This window comes from Callorhinus ursinus, unplaced genomic scaffold (genome assembly GCF_003265705.2).
Source record: "Callorhinus ursinus isolate GAN/ISIS: 27379988/994484 unplaced genomic scaffold, GSC_fseal_2.0 scaffold399, whole genome shotgun sequence".
Classification (NCBI taxonomy): Eukaryota; Metazoa; Chordata; class Mammalia; order Carnivora; family Otariidae; genus Callorhinus; species Callorhinus ursinus.
Window position 1 is genome coordinate 1 of NW_027397454.1, and position 12,826 is coordinate 12,826.

The window sequence follows — 12,826 nt, forward strand, 5'->3', positions numbered from 1 at the left end:
TGGCCACCAGCTCCTCCTCGCCACCAGAGCAGCCCCTCCTCGTGGAGGCTCCTTGTTGGCACCTGTTATCTTATTGTAGTTTACAAAGACATTTTAAGTGATCCAGAGGGCATCTTGGTAATGCTCACTGACTGTTAGGTGGGTTCTATGACTGATTATAGATGAAGGAACTGAGGCGGTCTCTTGGTGGAGGGGCTTCATGGTCAGTGGGGGTGGATTTGCGGTTGCTGTGGTCTGGGTGGACCCAGAGACCCGGCCACCATCCACTTTGCAGACGAGGCCCGAGCAAGGTAGCTGGGCATCCCTCCCTGGAGCTGCCCTGTCCTCTGTATGTCTCCCCAGGCCCTGCCCTACGTGTGTCTGCTCATCGCCATGCTGTTCTTCATCTACGCCATCATCGGCATGCAGGTGGGTGCACCTGATGGGACAGGGAACAGAAGGGGCCCCTGTGCCCTGGGGCAGAAGGGCACTGATCATGGTCATCAAATGGTATCAATGACAGATTGGCACTTGGGGAACATTTCTATGTTTGAAGCACTTTATGAGCTTAATTCTCAGAAAGGCTGTTCTACCAATAAGGACACAGAGGCTGGGCACCACGGGTTTGGGTTTGGGCCTGTCACTCAAGAGTCCACTAGTGAGGCATAGCTCCACCGTCTGTGGGAAAATGCTCTGCTGTGCTCCTGAGTGGAACCCCATTGGGCTGTTAGGGTGTTGATGGGCATGTTTGATTGGGTGCTGGGCCCCCATGTTGGTGGAGCTTTTGAGGACATCTGCCTGGTGCTGAGTGGCCTGCAAAGCACCCGCTGGTCATTCTGTTAGTCCAGAGAGTTGACCTGATCCTTTACAGGAAATTATATATTACCAAAGAAAAAATTCAACAGGATCACACCAGATCACTGTATTGTCAAGTTTAGCTTGGATAAGTTAGATTGCCTTTATTTTGCCAAAGAACCCTTTGTCAGCTACTTGGAAAAACATTTAAAAGACAAAGCAGTGTTCCAGTTTTAAATCTTTGTCATCTGGCCACTTTTCAACAGTAGGATGGCAGATGGATCCAAATGTTAAATTATAGTGGGAGAAGCCATTGTCTTAAAGGTTAGCTGAAAAGTGATTTTTAAACTCTACTTCAGGGATTGAAAAGGTTCTCTTCCTTTAAAATTTGCTGAGATCGGATGCTATTTAAAATATATATATATTTGTGCCTGCTTTGTTTTGGGAATTTGTAAGACCAGAAGGGTCACTGATCTTTGTTTTTGGTGAATATGTGATAGTTCATAAATTTTTCAGCCAGATTCCAGATTTTAAGCCAAGTACAGTTACTGACTTGTTTGCATTCCTAATCCTAAAAATAAATCAATTAAAATGGATAGAAAGCCCATTGTGATATTTGCACAGAAATTTAGAAAGAAACTTTCAAGTTGACCTCATAGCTATTACCAATAAAATTACTGCTTCAGAGTCATTGATGACAGGGTGAAATTTCAAATGCTTCCTGTCTTATATATAGCGCAGCCCATGTAAACTTAGCTCCGGGTGGCATTTTTACTCGGCATGCGGACTTGCAGGTGTAGACATGCGGAGCTTGGGGGGGAGGTGCGGGCAGTGACATGTTTGGCTGGGAGTGCTGGCCCCTCCAGCCCCTGCCGCAGTGGTGGTGGCTAAGGGCAGGGTCCTGTGCCTTGTGGGTCCTCACGTGCACACATCCTCTTCTGCCTGGCCATAGCTCCTGAGGGCCCAACAGGACCTGCCTGCAGCCTTCTTTCTCATTTCAGGTTTTTGGAAATATTGCCCTGGATGATGACACCAGCATCAACTGGCACAACAACTTCAGGACGTTTTTGCAAGCCTTGATGCTGTTGTTCAGGTGTGTTGTTTGGGGAGTCAGCACAGGCTCAGAGGCTCCTCCGTTCAGGAGGGACAGGGCATGTGCCGACCCAGAGGGCCACCCCCTCCGACCCTAGCTCGTGCTGGCTTCCCCTCAGTGGGCCTTCCCAGCTTCTTCTCCCCTCTCCCTCCTTCCTTCCCTAAGGGTTTCTGGGCCTCAGGACAGATGGAAGGGAAGTCCATGAGGGAGGTCAACCTGAGAGCCCCAGGTGAGGCTGGCCTTGACCACCTCAGCTCAGATCCCTGGGGGTGGCCAGGCCTCTGGTGAAGCTGCAGCCAAGAGTCTGGGAGGACAGAAGGTGTCCAGCAGCGCCTTTTTCAGTGTGCTGGACATAGGCTTTACATCTGCTCACCTTGGTGACTGCAGGGTCTGTGGGATCGGGGCTGGGGGCGGGGGCAGGGCAGGGGGACACAGTGTGTGCTACTCAGGAACCCAAGGAACTCAGCTGGCCAGAGTGAGTGCCTCCACCTGCCCTGTGGCTCACAGGACTGCAATTCCATAGGCTCCAGGCTCCAAGGCAGGCAGAGTAGCTTGTTTCTGGCTCAGGCACCTCCCTGTGTGCTCGAAAGGGCTGCATGTCAGCTTTTGTTCCGAGATGTGACACACTCTCTGTGGTCCATCCTGGTTTGGGGGCTGTGGGGAGGGGGTGAATGTGTCTCACTGCCTCCAGGGTCCCCTTCGTTAAGGCAAGCCCACCACATGACCCTAGGAGGGAAGAAAGGAGCTCTTCGTTGGGACTTGTGGAGGAGGGGTGCTGACATAAAACCCTGCCTGGGGCGCTTTCTTTAGGTGCCCACACGCGTGTTTGTTTATGCAGATGCACCAGGATGCAGTAAGGCCTGTGCTGGGAGATGCCCAGCATGGTTAATCCCAGGCAGATGCATTCCAGGGCCCGTGGAGGTTCTTCTTTTTATGGAGGGAGATCAGACCGATCTGCTTAGCTAAGCTGCCTGGAGAGAGTTGTCTGACTCTTGTTTTTTTAATCAGATGGACAAGTATCCTTAGGCCTACACTTTCTCCAAATGACATCATTTTTCTGGACATTAGCTATTACGTTCATTTCATCTCTTCATTTATTAATGTCCTGCCTCGTGCTATAAGAGTTGAGGCAGGCCTATGAAACCGGCCTCAGTTTTAAGTCTTTGTTCTCAAAGATCTCTTTTCCTCCCTGGTCTCTGTGTCACGTATGAGCACCAGTATCAGTCAGGCTTGGCATTGGACCACTGCCCTGCAGGAAAAGCCCCCTACTCCTAGCCATTGTTAATGGGAAGTGGGCTCCACTTGTGCCGAGAGCTGACCATGCAGGCACACCCAGTGTCGGGGGGTGGCCCAGTCCTCTGGTCTGCCTGCAAGTCTATTGCACATCAGGCCTTCGTGCTGGCCACAAACCCAGGGACAAAATTCCATGAAGAAATGTCTTCCAGGATGGCCACTCAGGCTGGTGGGCTATTCTTGGTGTGTTCAGGAAACAGCAGACGCTGGTGTGGCTGGAGTGGACTGAGCAGAGACCACAGGGAAAGAGCAGGCTGCGAGTTTCACAGAGCTGTGGGCAGTTGTGTGAATGTTGGCTTTTGCAGTGAGTGAGGGGTCATTGAGAGGAAAAGTGACCTGATCTCACCTGTGTGTAGTGGACCCACTTGGCCGTTGGGTGGGGCAGAGCAGGAAGATCCGTGAGGAAGCTATTGCAGCAGCTCAGGGGATGTGGTTGTTGCTTAGCCCAGGGTGCTGAGAAGTGGTAAGAGTCTAGCTGGTTTTTGAAGGTAGATGAGCTGATGAAGCTGGTGAGAAGGAATGGAGGCAGGGATGCCTGCAGTATATTTGGCCTAAGAAACGGGATGGAGCCCCCATTTCTTGAATCAGGGAAGGCTGGGACGGCACATGCTGGGTGAGGGAGGCCAGGAAGGGCTGTGTGGGGTTCGAGGTGCCAGAGGTCCATGTAGGGGCGCTCACCATAGTGCTGACTTTTGGTGCAGTGCCTTGTTTTCAGTAACTAGTTCTTTCCGAGTTAATGATCAATTTGAAAATCTAATGCCAGAGGATTCTTTTTAAGAAGTAGGCATCTCTTACCTAGACCTTACGTATGAGTGGGTTGTCTGTGGGAGGGAGCCCAGGGAGGGTATGCACTTGAGCTAGCTCTTCTGAGATTTCTTCTCAGGCTGGCCTGGGCCTTCCTTTGTGGGTCTCATGGCTCTGCCCTTCTTCTCAGGAGTGCCACTGCGGAGGCCTGACATGAGATCATGCCGTCTTGTCTCAGCAACCAGGCCTGTGATGAGCACACCAATGTCAGTGAGTGTGGGAGCGACTTTGCCTACTTCTACTTCGTCTCCTTCATCTTCCTTTGCTCCTTTCTGGTAAGTCCTCGTCACTGTGCCCCTGTGTCCACCTGTCTCAATCCATCCCAGGCCACCCTACATCTCTCACTGATCCCTGATATTGATTCATGTCACATTACAAGCGGATTCTGTGTTGATGGTCCTGTTTCCCCAGAGACGATGACCTCTAAAAGACCCACTCTGTAATGAGCTCCTGTGGGCCTTGCCTTTCCTTCTCAGAAAGGGTTTTAAGTTTGCACGGGACAACTGTCCTTTAGACTTTAGTCTCTGCCATGGTGATGAGTTACAAAGAAGCAGCACTCCAGCTGGTGTGCCTGGGGCAGATGAGCCTCAGGAAACTGGTTGTTGGGGCGGTAAGTGGAGTAGGTCCAGGTCAGCAGAAACCTCTGGGAAACTTTGAGCAGGGGCATGACACAATCTGGTTGGTACTTTAAAACCTTGCTCTGGCCTCTGGTCAGGAGAGGCTGGAGAGTGGTCAGGAGATGGTTGGAGGTGACAGTCCCTAGAGAAGGGTGGGGATGAAGGGAGTTGAGCTGCACTTTAAAGACAGAGCCAACATGACTGATGAGTAAGCACAGGCATGAGAGAAAAAGAGAAAAAAAGCCGCACCTGCCGTTTGCTGGGGTGCTGGAGAAACAGGGGCTCGTTCACACCAGTGAGAATGTGACGAGGTGCAGCAGCTGTGGAAGACAGTATGGTAGCTCCTCAGTAAACTGAAAATAGAATGGCAGTATAATCCAGCAACTCCACTTCTGGGCATATGCTAGAATTGAAGACAGGGACTTGAATAAATATTTGTACACATACGTTCATAGCAGTATTATTCACAATGGCCAGGAGGTAAAAGCAACCAAAGTGCCCACCAACAAGTGATTGGTACACAAAATGTGACATGAACATACAAGGGACTATCATTCAGCCTTAACAAGAGAGGCAGTTCTGGCCCATGCTTCAATATGAATGAATCGTGAAGTCATTGTGCCAAGTGAAATAAACCAGTGACAAAAGGAAAAATAACTGTATGGTTTCACCTATCTGAGGCCCTCGAGTGAAGTTCATAGAGACAGAGTAGGATGTAGGATGGCGGGTGCCAGGGACTGGGGGAGGGGTGGGAGTTAGGGTTTAATGGGGTCAGGGTTTCAGTTGGGGAGGATGGAAGAAATCTGGAGATGGACGGTGGGGATGACTGCACAACAGTGTCAGTGTGCTTGATGCCGCTGCACTGTGCACCTAAATGTGGTTAAATTGGTCAGCTTTTTGCTATGTATGTGTTACCACAATTTAGAAAATGGTATTAAAAAAGAATTAACATAAATCCTATCCAAACTCTTTTTATTTTTTTAGAGGGGGGAGGGAAAGAGGAAGAGAGAGAATCTCAAGCAGACTCCATGCTGATTGCGGAGCCCGACGTGGGACTCCATCTCACGACCCTGAGATCATGACCTGAGCTGAAATCCAGACTCGAACGCTTAACTGACTGAGCCAACCAAGTGCCCCCTATTCAGATTCTTTCAAAAAGTAGAAGAGCAAACACCTCCTAACACATCCTGGGATGCTGCCATTGTCCTAATACCAAAGGCAGGCAAAGATGCCACAAAAAAGAAAACTACAACCAATGTCTCTGATAAATATATAGTAAGAATCCTGGACAACATACTAACAGACTAGTTCCAATAACACATTAAAAGGATTATACATCATGATCAATTGGGATTTATCCCAGGATTGCACGGATGCATTTTCAAAATACAAAGATTAACCAATTTGATGAGGAAAAAACCCACATGATTATCTCATTGGTGCAGAAAAGCATTTGACAAAATTCAACACCCTTTCATGACTAAAACACTAACAAACTCGGAGTAGAAGGGAACATCCATAACATGATGAAGGGCATTTATGAAAAACCTACAGTTAACATTATACTCAGTGGTGAAAGACTACAAACTTTTCCCCCAAACAGCAGGAATTAGACAAGGATGCCCACTTTTTTTAAATTATGTTAATCACCATACATTACATCATTAGTTTTTGATGTAGTGTTCCATGATTCACTGTTTGCATATAATACCCAGTGCTCCACGCAGAACGTGCCCTCTTTAATACCCATCACCAAGGATGCCCACTTTTTATCACTTTTCAACATCATGCTGGAAGTCCTTGTTAGAGCAGTTAGGCAGGAAAAAGAAATAAAAAGCATCCAAATTGGAAAGGAAGAAGTAAAGATATCTCTATTTGCAGATGATACTATTCTATATGTAGAACATCCTGAAGAACACACACACACACACACACACACACACACACACACACATGCTACTAATACGAATAAATGAGTTAATCAAAGTGTCAGGGTACAAAATCAACACAGAGTAAACAACCAGAAAAGGAAATTAAGGCAATAATTCTATTTCCGTAGCACCCAAAAGGATAAAATACCTAGGAATAAATAAATACCCATGGAGATGAAAACTTGTACAGTGAAAACTGCAAAATATCGCTAAAATGAGTTAAAGAAGACCTAATTAAATGGAAAGACATGTGTGTCCATGGATCAGAAGACTTAATATTGTTAAGGTGGTAATGTCCCCACAAAGTGAGCTCTAGATTCAGTGTGATCCCTGTCAGAGCTCCAGTGGCCTTTCTACAGAAATGGAAAAGCTGATCCTCAAATTCATATGGAATGGCAAGGAGCCCCAAATAACAAAAAATCTTGAAAATTAAAGACCAATTGGGAGAACTCACATTTCCCTATTTAAGAACTTACTATAAAGGTACCATGAGTAAAAACAATGTGGCTGAAGAGATACTTTTCCAAAGAAGACATACAGGTAACCAACAGGTACATGTAAAGGTGCTCAGCATCACTTATCATCAGGGAAATGCAAATCAAAATCCTAAGAGCCAAGATATGGAAACAACTTAAGTGTTCATCAACAGATGAATTAGATAAGGAAGATTTGGTGTGTGTGTACACAGGCACACACGCACACATTTTTCAGCAATGGGAAAGAAGGAAATCCTTCTGTCATTTGTGACAACAGGGTTGGATCTTGAGGGCCTAATGCTAGGTGAAAAAGGCCAGACAGGGGAAGACACATACTACATGTATAACTTATATGTGGAAATTTTTTTAGAGGTCAAACCGTAGAAACAGAGAGTAAAAGAGTCGTTGCCAGGGACTAGAGAGTTGGGGAAATAGGGAGAAGTTGGTAAAAGGGTACACACTTTCAGCTATAATATGAATAATGTCTGAGGATGTAAAGTAAAACTTGACCATAGTTGATAATACTGTATTGTATAATTGAATTTTTCTGAGAGTAGAATGTAAGCGTTCTTCCAAAAAAAAAAATAGGTGATGGATGTGTTAATTAGATGGTAGGAATGATTTCATAATGTTTATGTATGTATATATACCACAATATGCACTTTAAGTATCTTATAATTATGTCAGTTATATATATCTTAATAAGGATGATACCGGGGCAGTATGGAATTCGCATAAGGACAGACCAGTGGAGTGGGATGGAGATTCCAGAAATAAATCCAAATATCTATGGACAATTGATTTTTGACAAGGATGCCAAAGCTGTTCAGTATGGAAAGAATAGTTTCTTTAAGACATGGTGAAGAGACAACTGGATGTCCACATGCAAAAAAATAAAGATGGACCCCTACCTCATCCCATATACAAAAATGAACCCAGAATTGATGAAAGAGCTAACACTACAAAACTCTTAGATGAAAGCATAGGGGGCAGATCTTCATGATCTCGGATTTGTCAGAGGATTCTTAGATTCAACACCAAAATCACAAACAACAAAAGAAAAAAATAAATTAGACTACTCAAAATTAAACACTTTTGTGTGTCAAAGGGTATTATAAAAAATGTGAAAATACAATTTAAGGAATGGGAGAAAATACTAATCCACATATTTTATAAGGGGATAATATCCAAAATACATAAAGAACTCTTAGAACCGTACTACAAAAGACAACCATATAAAAAATGGGCAAAAAATCAGAATAGACATTTTAGCCAAGAAGATATACAAACTGGCCAGCAAGCACATGAAGACATTCATCATCTTTGGACATTAAGGAAACTCAAAACTACACACTTGCTTCACACTCACTAGGATGGCTATATAGATAATTTTTTGGGGGGGTGGCTGCATACTAACACAACTTGGTAGTTTTTATTGTCTAGGACAATGGTTACAGACCACAAAGCCTCGTGAAGACCCATTGCTTGGGCCCAACAAGAGACAATACTCTCCCTCGCAGTTCAGAGTCCTCTGGGCTGTAAGGGGACAGGCTTTTCTTACGTGGCTCTGGTAGAAGGTCCATGACTGTACTCAGTACAAGAAGAGCCATAGCTGAGCCTACTTATGTGGGGGTGGGTGGATAAGGTGGCCATCCTCATTTCCATTACTTGGGTGCAACCCTGAAGAGCGGATGTGGATGGCCGAGTTGTTGCGGATGCGGGTCAGCGGCTCTCGTGTATCAGTCTCTGGTTCCAGATTATCGACAAGCTCCACGGTGGAGGTATTGGCAGCCACCTGCAAGGACCTGAAGCTGCCTGCCTGAAGCTGTAGGGCAATGCTGATGGCACGGTTGATGGCCAGGCCCAAGCCATGAATGTAGATCTCACTGCATGAATTCTGACCCCGAGCCCCTCCGTCCAGAAGCTTTTGGCAGCAGGCCAACTGGGCCTTAAAGTCAGTATTCATGTTGACATAAATGTCATTGGGCCTCCGGGGCAGGCGGTGGGGGAGCCGCTTCCGAAGGGTATACTCCACCGGGTCCAGCTCAGCCTCGACGGCCCCGCGGGGCTCTCTGTTTTCCGCCATGCTGTGTGCCACTCTCCAGTCCACAGTCCCCTTCCCAAGCATGCGGCCCGCTCTGGGCCAGGCCACTCAAGCGCTGCTCCCACCCGCTCGGACTGAGCGCGCGGCGCCGGACATGTAGGACGAGGAAGAGAAGAAAAGCCGCGTGCGGGAGGATCGTGAGACTGCGGCCGCCCTTATGGCTCGGGGATCCTGAAAGATGATAATTTTTTTAATGGAAAATAACCAGCATTGGCAAAGACATGGAGAAATAGTAACTCTTGCACATTGTGATAGGAATGTAAAATGTAGCAACTTTTGTGGAAAACAGTTCAGCCCAAAGGTGGAAACAACCCAAATATCCATCAATGGATGAATAGATAAACAAACTTGTATATACCTATCATGGACTATTATTCAGCCTTAAAAAGCAATGAAGTTCTGACCCAAATGAATGGCTGAGCCTCAAAAAATCACGCTACGTGAAAGAAGTCAGGCACAAAAGGCCCTATATGGTCCTGTATTGTAGGATTCCTTTTATGTGAAATACCCCAAATAGACAAGCCGATAGATGCAGAACAGAGATTGCTAGGGAACGGGAGAAAGGGGAAATAAGTGAGTGACTGCTTACAGTAGGAGGCATTTTCTGGGGTGATAAAGAATTTTTGAGGGGCACCTGAGTGGCTCAGTTGTCAAACGTCTGCCTTCGGCTTAGGTCACGATCCCAGTATCCTGGGATTGAGTCCGGCATTGGGCTCCCTGCTCCGCGGGGAAGCCTGCTTCTCCCTCTCCCACTCCCCCTGCTTGTGTTCCCTCTCTCGTTGTGTCTCTCTCTGTCAAATAGATAAATAAAATCTTTTTTAAAAAAAGAATCTTTGAAACTAGAGAGGTGGTTGCATAATATTGTGAATACACTAAAGCCACCGAGTTGTACTCTTCAAAATGATTAAATGTATGTTATGTGAATTTCAACTCAATTAAACAAAAAAGAAGCTGAGCTTTTGGCCTCTGGAGTCCAAACAACTAACTCCAAAGTCACTGTTTTCCTTGAAGGCTGGCTAGGTGGGGAAGAGGGTATGATGGGAGGTGGGGCGGGGGGGTGCCAACATGAATTAGGGTAGGGCAGCAGAAGCAGGGAGTGGGAGGGACCTGGGTTAGTTTGCGGGACCCAGAACCCCGGGGTAGGAGGCTGGCTGCTGCGGGGGCTGGTGGTGGTGGTGGTGCAGGGGAGGCCCAGAGGCTGGGGGAGCAGGGCTGGACGGGCTCTGGCTGAGTCAGAGTGGCCTCCGCTGCCATGATGGTTTCGCACAGACTTTGGCTGGAGGGTAAGGGCTAGGGTAGAGGGAGGGCTGAGGTCTCTCTACGTCACCCCTCCTTCCTGTCCTGCAGATGTTGAACCTCTTTGTGGCCGTGATCATGGACAATTTTGAGTACCTTACACGGGACTCTTCCATCCTAGGGCCTCACCCCCTGTACGAGTTCATCCGGGTCTGGGCTGAGTACGACCCGGCCGTGTGGTGAGTGGCCCCCGTGCTCTGTGGTCCTCAGGGTGGTCCATGCCACGGATCTCGGGACAGGGCTGGGTGACTTCAGACCTGTGTCATGTGACACAGGTTTTGTCAAACCCCCTCAGGTTTTGGTGGGGTCTGCAGAGGGTGGTGCCAGGTCCCCTTCTAGGTGGCATGCTCTTTCTCATGCCCACAGTGCTCTTACACAGATCCCTGGGCTGAGAAATGCTCTGTGAGACCCTTAGTCCAGCGCTTAGGAGGTTACAAGGGGTCTGTGAGGCTCAGGTCTCTTGCCAAATGGGAGTGTACTGTCTCCTCACAGGTCTGTCACATGAGGGGCGTGGAGGGCTCAAGGGAGACGGTGTGGACACAGCAGGAGGGCCTTCCCTTGGGGCCTCACCATCCTCATGAAGCTTGGAGGCCTTCATGGCAGAAATGACATTCTTCCCGCCGATGGGCTCAGGCCTCTCCCTCTCTGCCATCTCTTGGGAACAGGAGCCAACATGCACCTCTGTGTCCCCAGCCCAGGCTGCAAATAGTGGGTGCTTGGTGAACTTTCACTGAAATTAAAGAAGCTACCAGGAAGGGTCTAGTATGTTGAAGACCCTTTGGTCATGGTGGGAAAGGGTTACTGTGTTGCATTAAGTGAGGGGTAGTTTGTTTCCAGACAGAGCAAGTATGTCATGAGGGGACTGGCTTAGGTTAGAAGGGTGTTCCGTGATCCATGGGAGAGTCCTGCACACCCAGGATACATACTGTTATCCTCGGGGCTAGCAAAGCAGCATAGACTCACCATCTGCCCATTTGTCTGTTCCTTCATCACTCGCTTCTTCACTTGCTTATTCATTCATTCACTCTCTCAAGCAGATACTTGAGTAGTTATTCAGGGCATGCTCTCTGCCAGGCCAACACAGGACATGGAGGGGCCAAGAGACCTGGCTGCTGGGGAAGACACAGGCCTGCTCATCACCTCGCTCATGGTGAGCGCTCAGCAGACGTGAATGTGAATGAACAGTGCATCAGTAAACGGATGGGCATCCGTCCCTTCCCACGCTCGAAGGGAATGAGAAGACTGTGAAGATGGGGTGTAGCCACTTCCCACCTCCTCTCTCCGAGGCTCCCAGCCTGCCTGTGTCCCCCTCGCACAGCTCTGTGTTTGGTCACCCCTTGCGTGGTAGAGGCCTGGAGGAGATGGTCAGTGTCGTCGTGGGGAGGACCCTACTGCCCACAGTTTTTCCCTAAATTGGAGCTCAGCAAGGGGATTGCTCCAGAGCTCTCTGACCCTCAAGCCCCTGGGAGCTTGGCTGGGCTCCCCCACCCTCCTCTCATCCAGCCTTCCTGGAGCCCCTACGCCATCATGTGAGGATCCAGAAGAGGCTGTATGAGACCCTTCCCAGGCTGGGCAAGTCCTGAAACCACTGGTAGCACCAGCAACCCTAGGGCATTTCCATTCCTGTAGTGTCTCTGGGTGTTTTCCATTGTAGTGAAAATTGAATAATTTTCACGCAGTGCAGAACAAGCATGGTTTTTATTTATGTTTCATGGTGTAGGTGACCGTTTTTGTGGCCTCAGAGAGTCCTGTCATTTTGCTGATGCCTCAGCACATTGGCCCTGCAGTGCCCAGTCTCATTCTGGCTCAGGGGTAGGTGTGGGTTCTCTGGTCAGGAGGGCCCAGTCAGGTCAGAGAGCAGGAGAGACTCCAAGTGAGGCAGGCTTGAGGCTCATTCTAGGAGGGTCATCTGCACTGTGGTCTCAAGAGATGCTACTGTTTCTGGGCACATTGTTTCCAGTATATGTGCTGCCGAAGGGAGGACCGGGCACATTGTTTCTAAAGGGTGTGTTGTAGGGAAGCAGAGATGCTGTATGGGCAGTATGTCCATATGTGCAGGAAAAAGGCAAGTCAGTGCAGGCCTGTGAGAAGGGAGGGCTTCCCCCAAATCTTTATGGACTGTAGACCCAGGGCTTCCCCTAGTCCAGCCACAGGTGGAGCAGAATTTGGACATACAGGAAATGGACTTGGGCCAGACTGTGGTTTTGTGATGGTGCACAGGGGACTCAGACTGTTTCCCAAATCCAGAGTTCTAAAAATGGGGCCTCTGGAAGGCAGAGGCCATTGGGAGTGGGGAAAGAAAGTGCTGTGGAAGAGTAGACAGCAAATATAAGCATCATCCCAGAGGTGGCATCTGTGAAATAGCACACAAGATTGTGGTCCAAAAGTAACAAAAATGTGACCCGCAACTAACACTCAGACTTGCTGCTCCCACATCT

At 48.2% G+C, this 12,826-nt stretch overlaps 2 pseudogenes; one reads left to right on the forward strand and one right to left on the reverse strand.

Moving 5' to 3' along the window:
* Positions 1-342: 342 nt before the first annotated feature.
* On the forward strand, positions 343-11,921 carry LOC112814504 (voltage-dependent N-type calcium channel subunit alpha-1B-like; annotated as a pseudogene).
* Positions 8,406-9,097, reverse strand: LOC112814505 (ribonuclease P protein subunit p20-like; annotated as a pseudogene).
* Positions 11,922-12,826: the final 905 nt, after the last annotated feature.